The sequence below is a fragment of the Anopheles coluzzii genome, chromosome 2 (assembly GCF_943734685.1).
Source record: "Anopheles coluzzii chromosome 2, AcolN3, whole genome shotgun sequence".
In the NCBI taxonomy this organism is placed as follows: Eukaryota; Metazoa; Arthropoda; class Insecta; order Diptera; family Culicidae; genus Anopheles; species Anopheles coluzzii.
Window position 1 is genome coordinate 58,027,018 of NC_064670.1, and position 18,958 is coordinate 58,045,975.

Below are 18,958 nucleotides of genomic sequence, written 5' to 3' on the forward strand. Positions count from 1 at the left end.
TTTCAACGTGTAAATGTGAAAAAATAACTAAGCAGTGCTATTCAATTGTCAACCTTATATAAAAATTATATTCACCAGATATATTTTTTTATTACAATCATCACATACAAATACAGTTGGAATGAAAATACCTATTTTGATTTACTGGGTGAAAGTTCGGGAAAACGCAAATCATAAAATCGGGAAGAAGATATTTTATCAAAATATTTCTAACGATAATCCAGTAAGAGGTTACGGTTCTTACTGTTCCTCTTTACCAAATTATGGTTTTTTCATGTAAGTCTTGCGAACTTCAGGAAGTAGAAAAAAATGCTCGTGTGAGTGTCTACTGTTGGAAATTTAATAACTAGTTATACCTTTGAAACTGATCACACCAACAATACAAAAATCAAATTATTTATGTTCTTTGTGTCCGAAAAACCGTGACCTTTTTAAATTCAAAGTTCTGTTAGATAAAAAACAAATACAACTATCTCCGAAACTACAGGTTTTTACGGTTTAGTGTTCAAATGGTATTATTGCATTTCTTTTTCTTATTTTTTCACATGTATGTTTCGCATATATGTTTTTATCCTGCAATATTATAATTTAAGACGAATTTTCAGATTTGAAGCAATATTAATAAATGGCATTAAAACAGTGGTCACGGTTTGTTGTGGTGTTTTGAATGCCAGTTTTTGAGGCAGTAAAATATTTGTTTACGAAGTTTGAGGTACAGCTCTAACGGCTAACGTATGAAGCGCATAACAAAGTATGATGGAAAATTAAGAATTGTTTCTTCTGTTTGCGGATTATTTTTGTCGATAATAAGAAATAAAGAAGAACAAGAAAACGATAACGATAATAACAAGAAACGTAAACTAAAATGTTTTGTTGAAAATTTTCTAAAAACATGTCTTTGACTCGGAAGGTTTCTCATCCAGAAAGTTGTATAAATTGTCAAATGTTAATTTTTAAAGTAGGAATTAAAGACGAGGTTATACAATATATGTTGGCGACACCAACTCAGTGTAAAATTTGAATAAGACTCTTTTAATGACGTAATACGAATATTTTTTATTTCAAATCATACATACATCCTCATTTGAGTTGTAATGCAAATAAAGGCATTTGGTTTTTGCGACGAACGTGTGTACTTGTACCCCTACATGCTGAAAAAACTATCAACTAATATATCTGATCATTTTCGGTTTGAATAATTGTTTAATATACACACTAATAAGTGCAAAGTTTATATATAAAGCAAATCAAATCAACAAAGCGTCACACCTAGTTTTGAAATATGCGTATCCCTACAAAACCCCCCTTTCAGGTAGTACAGTATTTCGTTTAGCTCTTCGTTGAAGAGAGTATAGTGTGACACAGTGACTGCCATGGATAATAATTTATTACTATGTTTATTTACTTTTAATTTGAACATCGATATGATCAGGGATAGAGATCGGTTCTCTAACGATTCCCAGTAAGAAGACACAAACACTGCAGTGTACGCAGGTTTCTATCATTACTGGGCATAGAGAATGACAAAGAAGGGATAACAAGGTCTCAATTTGTAGCCTTATGCAACAACTCAAAATGCGTGTTCTTTTTCATTCGGTGAAGTGGTTAAGAATGAAAATCCAAGATATGGCAGTTTTCCTTTAATATATATTTTTAAATTCGTGTAATGTGGAGCGAAACTAAATTTTTAAAATCAATTTTTGTTTAGACTTAATTTCGAAATGTTCAAGCATTTAATCATTGCATAATATAAATACCTCATATAGTCAAGCACTTTTTGCCCAAATAAAACTCAAATGTAACTGGAAATGTATTACATCCGTGATGTCGTTATATCGTAGATCCTAACGATAACGAATTCGTTTGATCGTCCATTTTTTTATGATGAGCTGCTTTGGGCTACCGACCGTGTTTTCGATTAAGAAAAAGAAGATCATTTCTTGTTTCACCAAACTGAATAACTAACAACGAACATGGAAACATCATCACACTCTCATTTTTAATATTTAAATTCGCATATGTGGCTGAATATACATGACGTTGGTGTTTGCATGATTCTATCATCAAAATACACAAAGGCACAAAGCAGAGCGTACGTTTAAAACGTACATTTAGGAATGATTTCGAATCGCTCACTTATCACTAGATCACTGATCGTACACTAGACGTATTATACCACCGTGCTATGATCTGCGCAAAAAACCTTTTTTATGAATCACTGAATTTTTAATCACAATTTGTCACGCTTTGAACTTTTGAAACCACATCAAGCGGACACTTGTTTTCATTCACATTTTCTTGTTTAATCAAACGACCAAAAATTACACTTATAAACAACGTCGGTAACTGGTTTGTCGCAGACTGCTGTGATTGGCAGCAATTCTTGGGTTTCACTATGATATGAGAAAGAACAATTGAAAACTCTATCCCGATTGGGCGGACCCAACAAACTGTTGAGTACCTCGTGATCCTATGTGATAAGCTACCGACCGATCATTATAATTTTATTACTGGGTTACACTGTTGACGCCGGCTTATTTAAAAAAAACCATCCCAAGAAAATCATTTTAAGACCGATATGTTTTAAACACACCAACCGAGTTACAGGGACATTTTGTGTCGCTCTTAAAAAGAGTACAATTGATCACTAGTCAAAAAAACTCGACAATCTGTGCTCGTAAATTTCATTCACTTAATACATTCACGGAAACTGCTCGGGGATGTGTGTATGTCTTATTTACTCGAACGGCATCCAAATACTAAACCAGCCTAAATGTAAAACTCGCGTAACACACATACTCGATACAAGCCATTTGTTGCTGATTCAACCGGCGTCGTTGCGGTATAGGGAGAACAGATATGGGAGAGTAAAAGAGTGCTTGCATTTCAACTAAGCCATCTCGGCTGGGTTCCAAATGTGCAACTGCTACCCTTACCGACAGTAGTCAATCCATCTGGCGCCCTTCCGTTGCGATCGTTCTTATTGAGACGCGTGCTTTACTCTACGCTACAACTACACTTCGTTTCACGAATCCGTTGCAGTGAGCGTTTGCGGAGAGCGTTTCAATAGACGATGAATGAAATTTTCAGTCACTTCTCACATTGTTGCAGTTTTGCAGATGTATTGAACTCTTTTTGCTCTCTGCATCGCTCATTCTCTTTAAACACTCTTCCACCGTTTATATGCGCTGCTATATTCTCAAAAATGGTTTCTTTTTGCAAGAAGAGCGTGACGAGCAGAAATCGTACACAGATGAGCAGATGTATGATTTATAGGAGAGGAAATACGCAAGTTGAGACATGTACATCAACTGAGTGACTCGAGTGACAATCTATAGCAAGCATGCTTTTTCAAATGAAAACTTTTTACAACGCCATCACCTTTTTCAATTAGATAATAACATATTAAGGTATGTTACACGTGCTGAATTTTTGTAAACAAATCATACATTTAGTGAAATATTCAAAATTTTTGTCTACATAATACACTAAAGCATATCGGTTCCATCTTTCCACATCATAATAGCAATGCTCGAAAGTTGGTGAAGCAAAAATATTCCATATTTTTACAATCCGGCGCTGGTGATATACTAAAAATTGTAAACAGGCCATATTTTATGTTCTTCCCAATTGAGAACTGTTCTCTCACCAATTTAGTTAAAATGCTCACATTTGGCAAAGCCACCGCCATTACTTTGAACATCTAGCACTCATTTATTTTTATACTCTACGTACATTCAAACAAGAACGAAAGAGGAGGACGAATAAGTCCCAGAGAATAGCGAACAAGAGAATTAAAGCTATACATAAGGATGTACTGCTAACTTTCTAAGCGGCAGAGTAAATAATCCAACGAATCCATTTGCACCAGAGAGCGTGCTGCGGTTTGACGAGAGTGAGAGAATTGCACGAGCAGAAACGCGAAATGATGAGCGCTATTGACGCGTGTGTGGAAAGATTTATGCTTTGTTTATATACAGGATCAGTGCAGCTGGCACTCTGTAGAAAAAGGGACAGCATCATAGAACAAGCAGACAGTAAAAAAGAGAGTCCTAATGAAAGTTTACTGTATGTAGAGTAGAGTACAGTAAAATCGTCTAGTAACGAAATTTAACTAGAAAAAATTCTTTTCATTGCAAAATTTATGCTGCGACTTGAGAATACATATTAATCTGCAAGGACAATACAGTTACACAAAGCTTGTGGTACATATATTACGAATTAAGAGGACATTTTCATGAATACTACAATGAAAACATACGATGTTTGATGGATAACTATCTCGAAAGGGACATCATATCTTCTATATGTGTATTCACTTCAACGGCACTCCCCCTTTATGTAGTAGGCCTTTGATGAGTTTGCTTTTTTTCAGTTACGCTGCATTGTACGATGTACATATTTGTGTGGTGCATGTTGGTTTCCAACCTTTTCACGACGAGTTTACAACCATGTTATGTGATTGTTTATCTTAGAATTATTAATAAATATTGTAATTATAGTCTAGCTCCTTACAAAATTATAAAAGTTTGAAACAACAAAAATTAAATTCATAAATTCTTATTTTGAATACATTTTATAATTCACCTGAACTTTGTATAGTACTCAAAAACTTCTTTTAGTAGCAAGGTCGAGATATTCAAATACCCCTTTCATACTAATACAAGGTACTATGATTTAAGGCTATGATCAATTTTGTTACCATGAAGGTTGCCGACTTGCAAACATCTGTAAAAAAAATTTAGAACTGTTGGTAACGTTCGAGGTCGAACATATATGAATAAATGTACATAGTAACAGATAAAAGAACGAAATTAAGGAAAACTTAACCTCTACTAGTCTCAACCACTTTTTAAGTGATTAATCCCATATGGAACAAAATCAGAAACATGTTTAGAACAAGTTGTTAGAAACTATCCTTATCGCGTAGGTATGGTCGAGGATACATAATAGGTTTAAATGTATAAAAGAATATATAAACAATACTTAAAAAATATATATATAACTTAATTTGGATCAAACTTACAAGTGTCAATATCGGATCATTTGCAGTAAAGCATATACAATTTACCAAAAGAGTCGTGGTTTTAATATATTTACCCCATTGATGCATAATGTCTTCATCAGCACATCATGGTTACGCGTTTCGCGTTTAACGAGGGGTATTTTTGGAAGATAGAGCAAAGTGTGTGTATACCAGGTGGCTCGTCCCATACAAATTGATAACTAATTTCAAAAACAAAAAAAAGCTCCTCTTTCCAGAATGGGTGAACATAATTTCCATAGCAACGGTTCGCTTTTCTTTGCAACACATACGTAGTATACACTGGTGTTCTCATCTACGGCATTATTTTGCTACAGAAATGGATTTTAATTAGTTCAGATTTGATTTAGCTTACAATTAGAAATATTTTACGTGTTTTCAAGGTATTTTATTGAAAAGAACGAAGAGTTTAAGAGTGTTTGTGTATTCGGCAAGTCGCCAGATAGCTTGTTTGAGGAAAAGTTTTCACCCGTTATGTCAAAAAGTAAACATTCTTTCATTCCTGCATTTTTATGTCCCAACCCGTTCCTTACGCCCTCGTGCTCCTCTATTTGTTCTAAATCGACGCACATCAGTTGGTTTAAATGATCCTTGATTACGTGCTGTAAGATTGTTTAATTGCTGCGCCCATTTGTTTGACCATCATCTCCCCTTACCATCCTCCGAGTGAATATTTAATAAGTTTGGTAAGTAAGTATGTTGTTAAGAATTAAATTTAGACAGCAATTATGTAGATAAATAAAAAAAAATAAAAGTGATGTACAAATTTTGTCATAAAAACAGTCTTTGAGACCACCTGGTTTTCATACAATTTGGGATATAGGATCATACATTATGTTTTTTTTTCCTATAGGACTGATTCTAGTGTCCGGTGAGTTCTATTAATTCATTGAACGTCAACACTTAAAAACGCAAGAGAAAATTAAATGCGTGAAAGTGCAGGAGCAAGCTCAACGAATGCGTTTGATGTGGGCCAGTACAGTTTTTGTCGCTGAACTATACGATTCGCTGATCCAGCCAGCAATTTTTACTAACATCAGCAAATATCGTCACATGCATAAATTATTTTATTTCCTAGACCCTGTAAACCAATAACGGCATAAAAGTTGGATCGAGCTCGAGGCCAACTATGATTGGTGATATGCGAATGTTGAGTAGCGTGTGAAAAAAGGTCCAGGAATATGGCGGACATACAGACAACATACCATTTTCTGTACTCGCAGCTGAGTAGAGCGGTGAGGAGCAAAAGAGTCATCCAGTGATTTATTGCAGGGCTTTCGTCGCACGCACGTTGGGACAAAGGGCGGACATTGACTAAAAAATAATGGCGATAATTGTAACGATTGGAATGTGCAAGCGTTCTATAAAAATGAAGAACCCAATAACCAGTTCTTGCCGTGGGAGGACGATCTGGGTCTGAATTAATCCCGCTTGTGCGTGTATACAAATTTTCGCGAAAAAAAAGATATCTCCTAAAAAAATTCAAGAAAATGGTTATTATGCAAATTTACCTAAAACTTTTCGCTTTGAATAGTTTATAAAAAAAGCAAAAATTTGTTTTATTACCACATTCTATAATAATATTATCATAAAACAATACAGAACATTTTTATGAATAGGAATGGTCTAATAGACAGGCCGTTCTCTTGGCTTGTAGTCTATTTTGGATGGGTACTAATGTATATTACTTTAGTTTTTACAAGATTGAGAAGAATGTTTTTCACTGAAAATGTTCAAATCACGCAAGGATAGTAAATTTTTTTTAATGTGATGTGTTTGCTACCAAACCTGTTGGTTATCTACTTATTTATTAATTATTAAGTATCAAGTATGGCACATTTTATATCCAAAATACAAAAAAGTACTTTTTATGTTATCCATACCATTGTACCATAATATCATGTGAGTCATATTCGTCACGGTTGGGTAACAGTGGGTGTCTTTGGTCTATATTACCCCACTGTGCAACAGTTACCCTGGAACAGTTAATTCTTCATTTTGGGAGAGCTGAGGTTAGCGGTGCAATGTTCATATTGTGAATAGAAAATAATAAAATTTGTCCTCAAACTATTTACTTCTTCCTTTAAAAATTAGAATAAAAAGATATCCCAAAAAACTCATGTATTCTCTATTAACTGTCTTGCATTTTACTACAAATGAAAATGTTATATAATGAAGCTTTATGTCTTCCATATGAATATAACGCGGGATGACTGCGTTGGTCGATTCATATGGTATTACCATTTTCCGATTTGATTTTGTATTGTAATATTAAAAAAAATCGTATACGATCTTGTCATATGTATGTTATGAATTTATTTTTATAAACTCTTATTACACCACTAAAATAGTGTCAGATAAATGCCAAAATCGTGTTCATCACTGATTAACAATGGTTCCCCATCATCATTTCCCACAACAACCTTTAAAATCTACAGTAAAGCTATATAATTTGTAATATTTTATCCCAATTATAGGATGCCAGAAGACGACCGAGTAGAATAACAGGCAGTTTTTCATTTGCTTTATATGCTGAAATGTTTTGCAGGTATGCTGGATGAAGGTCTTCAAAACCACTGCCATATGAATCGAGCGGTTGATCGCTGTAATCTTTCAAGACCAGGATAAAGTAAAGGTTGAAAAATATGTTACTCTTTGCTGTCAAGAATAACCAGTTCCTAGGTAAAGTGGTCAGGGCAATATTAGTCGCTTACTTCAAGATATCTCGTCATGGAAATATTACAATCGGTCTGTAGAGATACCTTCACCACTACGTAAAGCAAGTTAAAGGCTCAAAGCTATCACTTACAACAATGTGAATACGGCTCACTCGTCTCACAAATGTCTACCATCATTAATAGCTTTGAAAAAAAAAACAATAAATCAATAATGTGGAACGTTTTTATTACATTATAATTATTTGGCCGACGGCGAGACCAGTTGTTTTCTGCGCTATGTACCATGTTTCCGTTCGTGTGTTGCTAGAGGCTATCGGAAATGTTGGCATCGAGGCTCATCTGTCCAAATCGGAGTAGTTCTGTTATTATTTTTCAAGGATAGTGGTTGAATAAAAATATTCGTGAGAAAGAATGGATGATTTTAGTAACATTCAAGACTTTTTATATTGATTTCAAACGTGTGAACGTTTCCTTGAACGTTATTTATATATTTGAACTGGTTTTGTAAAAAAAGATGCGAATGTAAAAAATTCAAGTTTTTCTATTTGTTGTAATCCGAATGCGTTTGTGTTAATTTTGTGATCTTCAAAACAGTATGTTTTAGTAAAAAGACAGCACAAGTAGACACACTGGATAAAATAATATGTCGAACTGAACGCATCGTGATTTCACGCATTTGTCTTTGTCCCAACAGAATCGATATTCTCCCCCTGTTTTCGAAACTTATAGAACAACGATAGCCGTGATACAACCACAACAATGTGAATGGTGGATAATACCAAAGGCATGATTGAAAGACACCGAGGTTAAGTTGCAGAGCAGTCATCTGTTCACTTTCCCTCGACGTAAAAAGTATAGATTAGCCAAGTTTTTGAGATCGGGCAATGTTACAAGAAACGCACTCGCCATTGTTAGTTAGCAAGTGTGTTGCGAGTGAAAAAAGTTTTTTCCCTCTTGTGTTTAGTTTCATTTTAGCAGAAAACCATTTCACGCTGATCTAACTCAAAAGAAAACCAATGATGTTGTGTGGAACGAGCATTAGGGGTGCATCATGAAGCAATGGATGGATTCTGCAATCAGAGGCCTCTAGAATTACTCAGGAGAAAAGAACATCAATCAATCAGGAATTGACGTTTGTGTTTCCTCTTCATTTTATTTTCCCCATCATTGAAAGCGTATTACTAATATGTTTTCCATCCCAAATGCTGCCATTGTCACGGATTGGGTACAACGCCATTGCTTCATTCCGATCTTGTTATAGGATGTAACTAAATGAAACTGTGAAATTACTTAAAGCGAACTACTTTCAATAAATTCTATTCTTTACAAATATCGATTGAAAACAATCGTACATTTGTATGCAGAACAAAAAAAATATTTTCAAATCAATGTTTTTGATTAACAAATATACATAAATCTATGTATAGCTTTTACTATTTACATATTGATTTTTTGATAGATTTTTAAAATTGATATTTGTTTCTATGCTAGTATTGATATAGACATGAAAAACGTGGAAATTGCTAAGCTTGTGTAAAATAACATGAATATAAATGTTTTTTCATAAACAATATTATATTCTGGAGATCGTCTGCTTAGTAAATAATGGAAATAAAAGAAAATGAATGTTTTTATACACAAAAGAAAAGATTTTATAATTTAAAAATGCGGTATGGCCATTGTAAAGGAAAAAACAACCTTTGTAAAAAGGTATGTTTAGCATGCTGCGGAATCAGATGAACAGAAGGACCATCACTTCTAGAATAAACTTTAAAAACATTAGCCGGAAATGTTTTTGTTGTTATTTTCCATCATGATCAGTAGTTGATATGAATTGCATTTTATTGTGCATCCTCCCAATTTTCCTTAGAGTTCTTTCTAAAGCTGCTAATGTTATTGATGCAAAAACACATTTCGATACTACTTGTCTAAGGTTGGATTCTAGAGCATATGTTATTATACCATATTTAATTATGTTACGATCTTCACGATCATGCAGTGCCTTCATATGGTTCTTATACTCATCAGCAATATGGAACAGAAAAATCTGTTCTTGATACGGAGGGACGGCCCGGATAAGATTCGAGCCTGCGTGGCCTTGCAGGTACTGTTGAGTCTATTGAATAGACCACCAGACTGTCTCATGCAAAATTTCCTAAGGCTATGAAAGATATTTATAGATTTCGCCAGGTTTCACCCTAAACACTGTATAACACAAATTGTCGCTTGTCAAGAAGCAGCAAAATTGAAAACCAAGCAGAAATTGCAGCGTAGGGTGACCTCAATTTACCTTAATTGTGCATGATGTTTGTATATCGCTATAGTCAACTTATTGTTTCATTACACCATGTGCATGGTAACGATCAGAATACACAGTCTACGTATTATTTGACGTACGCAACAAACGATGAATCTGGCATTGGCCGTGCTCTTTAGTCAATAAATGTCTTTGAGCATTGCCGAAAAACCTACGCAATGTAGGGGATATATTACAGAATGCAATGGTTGAGAGTGGCCACGCAACAGACGACGCTATGGACGAATTTATTCGATACGATGGTTTTAGATTGATCTAAACTCTCATGTATTTTACCCCACGGTGGCAAAGGCGATTTATCTATACTGTCTGCCTACGAAACGAGAATACGGACACGTTTATCTCTGGCTGTTTTTGTCTTGCGCAGGAAACTAATTCTCTCAGGTCCTGCAATGTAAAATTGAAGTGAAATAGATATAGGAGAAGCAATGCGCTGTTACGTGTGAAAATTGAATTTCTATTCAATTTCATTGATGACATCTATCCTATCTACACTTTTAGCTATTTGCCTGAATTGTTTGTTGATGACGTAAATAAATTGAATTATGGCACGAAAAGTGAGGTGGTGTCAGTAACGTAAAATACTATTAACAGGACAAAATGGCTCTGAAAAGTAGAAAAAACAAACAGAAAGGTTTTTTTTACGAAGTAGAAATTGTGAATATTTCAGCAATCAGTTTGATTGATTATAATCTATAATATTTAGCATCGATTGAAATGAAACAATTTTAGAAATTACTTATGAAATCGTTAAATTCATGTGTTTCAGAATTTAAAACGAGAGTATAAGGTAAATTAAAGAAAATGTGTCCAATAAATCCTTGCAACCTTCCATTACCATACGTCCTGGCACAACTCTGTCATCGGGCCATATTAACAAGAATTGGGAATAAACCAAAACGTGTAACCGAAATTACAAACCAAAGAAGCGATAACTACCTGGTCAAAAAAAATGAAAACGATAAAGAAAAAAACGATGAATAGAGTTTTTGATAGAATATGACTTCAGGATAACCGGTTGTCCCATGATGCGAATAAAAACTGTACGCACAATTAATACAAAAATACTAAATAGACGCATTCCCGGGCCTGGCATTGTGTAACCTGTTATTGAAAACATGAACTGAAAAAATGAAAAAACAGGAACAGTGAAACATTATGAGTATACACTATTTACGGAAATCCGATATCATACGCTTTGGTTTTTTCGAATACCTTCATAAATTCGATAGTGAAACCCTGTAACCGGGCTAAATAAAATAATTTATTGAAGTTTTAAGAACTTCTAGATTTATCAAACCATCGTTGTTACCAACGATATGGCATATATAGTCAACAAACAATGTTGATACAAATATCCTTTTTCGCACTAACTTCTGGTAGTTCCGGATACCGAACACGTGGTTTTACTTCTGTACCGCGCCGACGAGGACTATTAACGGACAATGTAACCCACTGCAAACTATGCATCATGATTTAAATCTTGTGTTTGGCTTGTTCGGTCTTACTTAATGCATTTATTTAATCGTCAGGGGTTAAAGATCGTCTTTGTCGTCATCTAAGTGTTTGTTATTTTATAAGATATTTTGAAGCTATTTGGTTAGATAGCTTACGAACCTATATTCTAATAGGTTAAGCTTTGTGTTTAGATTAGTCTTCTTCTTCTTCTTTTTGGCCCAACAACCGTTGTTGGTCAAAGCCTGCCTGTATTATTTGAAGAGTTGGCTTTCAGTGGCTCTTAGATTCATAGTCAAGTGGGTAACCAATTTTTTGTGCAGCTCTTTAGTGTCTAGTGGTATTTTCGAAATTCATTTTTGTTCATAAACAGTTGTTAAACCTATAGTTATTGATTAAAATAATATTCTACTATCGATTAACCGATTGATTCAAAAAGAATAAATCATAAAATAAGTGAATTTTATAATTTTAATATGCGTATGGTATTTCTTGGACCATTATCCGTGCAAATCGTTTAATCGGCAACTGTCCGGTCCCGAGCTGCCCGGATAATCGACGCTCTACTTTATTGAATTCCAATGTAGTAAAATGCAACTGCAAATACGATATGGAACATAGTATAACCAGGATGACTAATATTATTGACGATTAATATTAATATACTCACAGGCTAGTGTAATCTTATTCTTTTGGCACAACAACCACTGCCGGTCAAGGCCTGCCTGAACCCACTAGTGAAGCGGGCTTAGCTTTCAGTGACTTTTTGTTATCGAAGCAGGATAGTCAGTCCTACGTATGGGGGCACGGTCTATTCGGGGCTTGAACCCATGACGGTCATGTTGTTAAGTCGTTCGAGTTGACGACTGTACCACCAGATCGGCGGCTAGTGTAATCGCATGATTTAAAAATGAAAAGAAAACTATCTCTATTTAGTATATTGTATTTTTGTTTGTTAGTTTGTTTTTTTTTTATTACGGCCTGGCCGTATCAACCCCTTTCGAGGAAGTGTATGTTGTTAAACTTGAAAAAAACCTGTCTATTGTAAGCTGTATTGATTGTGTAGAAGTGTGTGAAATGTAATGATCATATGGAAATATTATTATTTTGAATAAACGTGTGGATAATTTTAAGATAATCTATATCAAACATAGCTAATAGGTCTCGAACTGGGATGAGTGGTGTCTTTTTTATAGTTTTCACTGATGCAAGGAGTTGATACCTACAGCTTTCGTACGTTTGACACGACCACAGTAAGTGGTCAATGTCATGGTGTCCTATACCACACGGACACTCTTTTGTCTTTGACAAGCCTATGCGCTGGAGATTGTATTATTGTATATTGTATATTGTATTATAATAACAAACATTTTGATACCACTAGTGAAAATAGTTCACCCTGTAAAGATACTCCCGCATTTTCCATCAAACATTTAAATGGTATTCTGGGATCAGAAGAGTGGGAAATATTAAGTGAAAATAGCACTAAATAAACATGTTTCACAAAACATTATAGACATGACTGTTTGACTTGTCTATGAAGCTTGGGCAATATTTTGCCATAAACTTAGAAGATTTTTTTATAAAAATTCCAAGGGATTTTTTTTAAGGTAGGAGTTCGATGATAGTCTGCTCAGTTGGAAGTAACTGGCAGGAATTAAGTTACGCCACCAGAATTGTGAACCTACAGCTACACCAAATGCAGCTGACACATCGGCAAACCCGCTACCAAATATCATAGGCAGTAGTTTCTTTTATGTCAGGGAAGTACAACGAGCGTCGTGGTGTTAACAAAAACAGAACGGGCTTTTTTCCGCAAAAAGTCGCTAGTCCGGTAAGGGTAGCGTGTCGAGTCTTGTCCTATGTGTGTGTGTTGTTCTACAGTTGGTTTCAGTTCAAATTTTGTTTACTACGACCCTTCGTTCGTTTCATCGAACATTATAAGGGGCGTACATTTCCTGGGATTGAAGAACATTTTTTGGTCCTTTTCGTCTGCTACCATTTCTCCCACATATTCCATTCTGATATTGTGCGGAAACACGTTTGCTCAACGGGGGATTAGTTATACATCGAGTTTCCCGTCAGCTACATATTACGAATTTGGATCGATTCTTTTTCACACCATGGTCCCGTAAACCTAATCAGTAGACCATAACGGCATATCTAAACACATAAGACATATTACAAATGCACCTAAGAGCTGCAAAATAATGGCAAAAAAACTAAAAGCTACTGAAACAGAATAAGCATGATAACTCAAAACGACTGTCAAAGATGAAACATCATTTGAACTGTATAACATTCACCAAAAGCCCGCAATCAGCGTATCGCGAGAATGTCGGCGAACAATAAAACTTTCAGCCACTTTCCCAAACTCGATCTAAGAGGAACAATAGTTGCAGTTGCCTAGAAACCATTGTATCTACCGCTTTATTTATTTCATGAGTATCCTGCTCACTTATAAGTACTATATGGCAAAATGTAAAAAAAAACAACCAAGGAAACCACCATTTTATGTCATTTTGAGTCAGTAGCTACGATCGTTCCCGAATTCGATCGAGTTTTGGAAAGTGGCTGTTTGCCTGGGTCGCTTTGATGTTCGACTGCTATCTTTTTCTATCACTTTTTATGACAAGTACTCTTTGAATCCAAGCGTTTTATTTTAATATTTAATAGTATACATCATTGTTTAAACAAGTAAGTAGGTAGTTCCACCAACATGTAAAAACTTTTAGTTCGGAGCCGCATTTTTGAAACCGGTTTCTGGCAAAAGCCTGAACTGGACATGAAGCCGTAGTTTGAGGCTTACATGTAATAAAACATATATCATGTCCCAGTTTCAGTTGGATTTATTAAAGGTTCATGGAATTTTGCCGCCATTTAAGGTAAATTGATTAATTTAAAATAAAATTTGCTAGCGACTGTTGATGTTATCAATTAATTTCATTTCATTAATTAATTTTATGATTCTGTAAAGAGCAATATGCACATGTGCTGGGGTAAAATGTACCATAACAACGGGACATAACGCATGTTAATAACGCATCTTGAAAAACGCCCTAAACTCTCTTGAATAGTTTTTCTCCGAAAGAGTATGTTGCTGAGCGATACGAGCATTCACATTGTTAGCTGTTGCAAAATGGTTTAATAATGAGATACTTACTATCTCGCGATGTATCTGAAGGTCTAAAGTCATACATACTTAAAAAACGCCATAAACATCGGGGCAAAATCAAAGTCCATACATTCCTACTAGCCGATCCGTCCAGTGTAATTCGACAAATTTTCATTTGACAGCTAGGCAGTCCAAAGTTACTTAGCAATTCATAAAAAGTCCTTAACAACCCTTCCTCCTTATCTGCCAATCTCCATATAAATCTCCAAAATCAAAACCAAAATCAAAGCTAAGGACCCAACTGTAGTCTATCTAGGCACCTTGGGCAAAACCCAACAAAATAAATGCCAACCATCAAAGAGTATGTAGACCAGGCCTTGTCCCATGTAAATTGACAACAAATTTCTGAGTAAAAAAAATATTAAAAAAATTAAAACACGTTTTTAGGTAACTTCATTTTCTGTAAGGGTATGAAAAACGTGTTTTAATTTTTGAATTATTTTTTCTAGTATTTTTATCCAACTGCGATTAATATTTTTTTATGAACGGATGGTTATGGTTTTATGAGCATGGTTACTAGAATCATTTCAAGTACATTGCACCAAATCCAAGAAACAGAGAAAGAAGGCAAAGTTCACTCTAGCAACGAATAGAAAAAGGCAGAGCGCCATCAAAATCTATGAAGACCAGGTGGTTTCAAAGACTGTTTTTTTATGACACAAACACTCTTAAACTCTTCGTTCTTTTCAATAAAATACCTTGAAACACGTAGAATATTTCTAATTGTAAGCTAAATCAAATCTGAACTAATTAAAATTCATTTCTGTAGCAAAATAATGCCGTGGATGAGGACACCAGTGTATACTACGTATGTGTTGCAAAAAAAAGCGAACCGTTGCTATGGAAATTCATTTCACCCATTCTGGAACGAGGAGCTTTTTATGTTTCTGAAATTAGTTATCAATTTGTATGGGACGAGACCACCTGGTATACACACACTTTGAGCGCAATCTAGAGCGTAAGATACGAGAGATTTTGTGAGAATGATGCACGCAAAACACGGCGATGTGACAAGCATTACATTTTCGTAGCCAAAAGTAAGCGACTTCAATAATAAAACGCATAATAATAATAAAAAGCTCCTTTTCATAGAATGGGTGAAATGAATTTCCATATGAACGAATCGCTTTTCTTAGCACAGTGTGCACAGTGGTTTTCGAAAATAGAATAGAACCGAACCGTAGTTCACTTATTCGTAAATATTAAAAATTTCTTTGACGTTTGTATTTTAACCAATAATTGACTAATTAATGATTATAAAATGTAGATGTTTACTTTACTTATCTCGCTATCTCGATACGCATTAAATGTATGAATGTATGAAGTACACTCTGGGAACATACGATGCAGTATTTCATTGATTTTATCCGGTTACGTCTACTGAAACTGATGATTGTGATAGAAGAATACAATATACCATACAAATCTCTGTATCTATTTTGGTATGTAAGTGATAATGCCTATTAAATAAAATTTTGCCAATGATTCTGTTGGTAAAGGACGCATGACTTACTTGGGAGACTCTGGGATCTCTTGTTAATAGAAGCAAATGAAAGGATGACGAGAATGTAAATCCTATGCAATTGGAAAAAAAACAACAGACAAAGCGTGGAAATGGCTTCCATTTCCGTTGAACAATAACTCATATCAGTATTGTTATGTTGTTTGAGGGTTATGGAATGCGGAAGGATTCTGATGGAACTCCAATACTCGACTATGTATGATATTCAACGGTTAGAGCAGCAAGAAAGGGGTTGTCAGGTGTGCGTCAACAAACTGTTTGTGATGGAATTGATTTATGACCCTCTCGAACCAGTTCGTAGTGATACAGACGCTCCGGAACTGAATAGTATGAAACCATGCTGCTGTTTTGAAGTTTTACGAGAATGTCTGTCATATATTTCAATAAAAAAGCTTTTATGCAATTGCAAATAATAACTAAATTGCTAAAGTAAAATAAGGTCTGCATTGAAATAGATGTGTTGGGATTTTTTGTGCCTAACTAAGCAATGTGTTACTTGTAAAAAAGACTCAAAGTTATAAAAATATGCTATAAAGTTATAGGTGGATGAATATTATATTATATTATATTATGTTATAGTACAATAAGTTATATCATATTACATGATTTGATTGTTTGTTTGTTTTTTTATTACGGCCTGGCCGTATTCACCCCTTTCGAGGAAGTGTATTTTAGATTATATTATATTATAATATATTAATATAACATAATATTATATTCTATAACATTATATTATATTGGGGCGGGGTACAGTCGTCAACTCTAACTACTCAATAACATGCCCGTAATGGATTCAAGCCCAAAATGGAACGTCCCTCCGTAGCAAGGATTGAATATTCGGCTACGTGGTAATGATTTAAGTTTCGAACGCCTGTATAGGCCGGAATGTCCACGTAGGACGTTACGCCAAAAAGAAGAAAATTATATTACATTATATTATATTATATTATACTATGTTTTATTATATTGTTTAAATTTATATTATACATTTATAGAGTTTTTGGTGACTCTTCATTGACAGTTCTTTAGGTTTTATTTTATTTATCTTTCAAAAATGCATAAAGTCCAAGGTTAGACTGCAAAAGATGTAACAATCCAGGACGTGGCGAGGACCCAGAAAAAAACATACACGAAAAGCTCGAAGATGTGATGTTTCCTTAGTTTTCAGTTGTTTCTTTTATTGCATACGCTCGATAGCAGTATGGTTTGATCTGGTTCGTAGTCTCTTCTTTTTGTTATCTGCGTCTGTCTTCCTAACTAACCATTATGCCTCGCTCTTTTCCATCCACGCACACTCCTTAAAGTCTAGTAAGTGGAGAGTCATAAATTATGTTTCTGTCAAAAATTTCCTTCGGACCTTAAAAAAAACTTCTTATTTGGCTACATTTTAACAGCGACCAGCAAGTTGAAGAAAATGATCAATAAGAATATACATGCGTGGATGAATAACAGTCGGTAGATTGTTACACAGCATAGAGAAAGGGTAAAAGATTCGTCAAGACGACAGTTACCATGGAACTAAAATTTCACAATATATATATTAATTATATTTCGTTTTCCTTAAAACAAATTCACTCAAAAATGTCCATACGCGTGACATTTGTGTTACTTCGGCGACTAACTAGCTTACTATTGACTTCCAGCCTGCAATCGTACGCCATCTTAAAAACATTGACAAAACACTAAGATCATGCTTAATACAAAATCGGGTATTAATGATTGTTTTCTTTTCTAGAGTTGCTGTATCTCATATTTTCACTGCCATTTTCAATCCGTCAGTGAAACAGTATTCATCATTTTGATTGTATCCATTTGACAGTTACGGTCCACCATATTGGATTTCAGCATTTTTGAACAAATATGCATTTAAAATTGTTTGTTGTTTAAAACTGTTGGAAATGATTTATATTACTTCTAAAGACTAGAAAAAAATAAATCTAGATTTTTTACACCTTACTTATCCTTCTCAATCTTTCATGGACTCACATGATCGCATCTGCGACGAATCGGCGTTTGTTTATTGATATACATGCTAAAATAATCCAACTTTATATGTTAGAGAAAGAATAAAACTAAAATTGTTTGAGAGGCGGTCGTGTGGTTCAGTCGTCGTAAGTTCAAGTCTAGAATGCAAAGTTCCCTACGTAGCTAGTAATAGTCCTTCCGGCTGCGTGGTACCGAATAAGTCTCCAAAGTCTGTTTAGACCAACATGCCCGTGTATGATGCTACGCCAAGAAGAAGAAGCTTAAGGAGAACTAATAACTAAAATTAACAATTAGTTGTCGTTACTCGGTATATCCTCGTAAAATGTCTTCAAATTTGTTTTTTTTCACTGTTGTAACACCTTTTTCGTTTCTTCTACTTGTGCTTTTATATCATTGTTATTCAACATATGAAAACCAAAGCTTACATTTTGGTTTAGAAATAATTTGAATAGATTTTTTGTTGTAGATGAAGTTTTATTCAAATAAACATGCTTTTAAAATGTATCATAAGAAACAAACTAAAAGTTATGACTGACATGTTATAGCTGTAAGACTACTAAAAAATCAATTGCAATGAAAACAAATTATGTTTTATTGGTTGTGTTTATGCCCATTATTGCCAGCCTAAGCTTGTCATAATCAATAGCTCATTGCAAAAAAGTCATTGAGTTCCGGCCAATTTTCAAAACCAAATACCAAGTAGGGTAAATGTACCTATAGTGGTGGTAGTACCAATAGTGGTGGTATTGCACTAAAATGCGGCTCATACGGCAAATTACAA

General features: G+C 34.6%; 1 protein-coding gene across 7 annotated transcripts in view; it reads right to left on the reverse strand.

The window, feature by feature from the left end:
- Positions 1 to 18,958, reverse strand: part of LOC120950399 (homeotic protein antennapedia) — a 133,835-nt gene that overhangs the window by 43,208 nt on the left and 71,669 nt on the right. The window contains exon 1 of one of the 7 annotated variants that reach the window (XM_040368386.2): positions 1,758 to 2,944. The exons of the other annotated variants lie outside the window; for them this stretch is intronic. The gene's annotated coding sequence lies outside the window, so the exon portion shown is untranslated. Of the gene's footprint in view, positions 1 to 1,757; positions 2,945 to 18,958 lie in introns of those variants that run through there. 7 annotated transcript variants of the gene reach the window in all.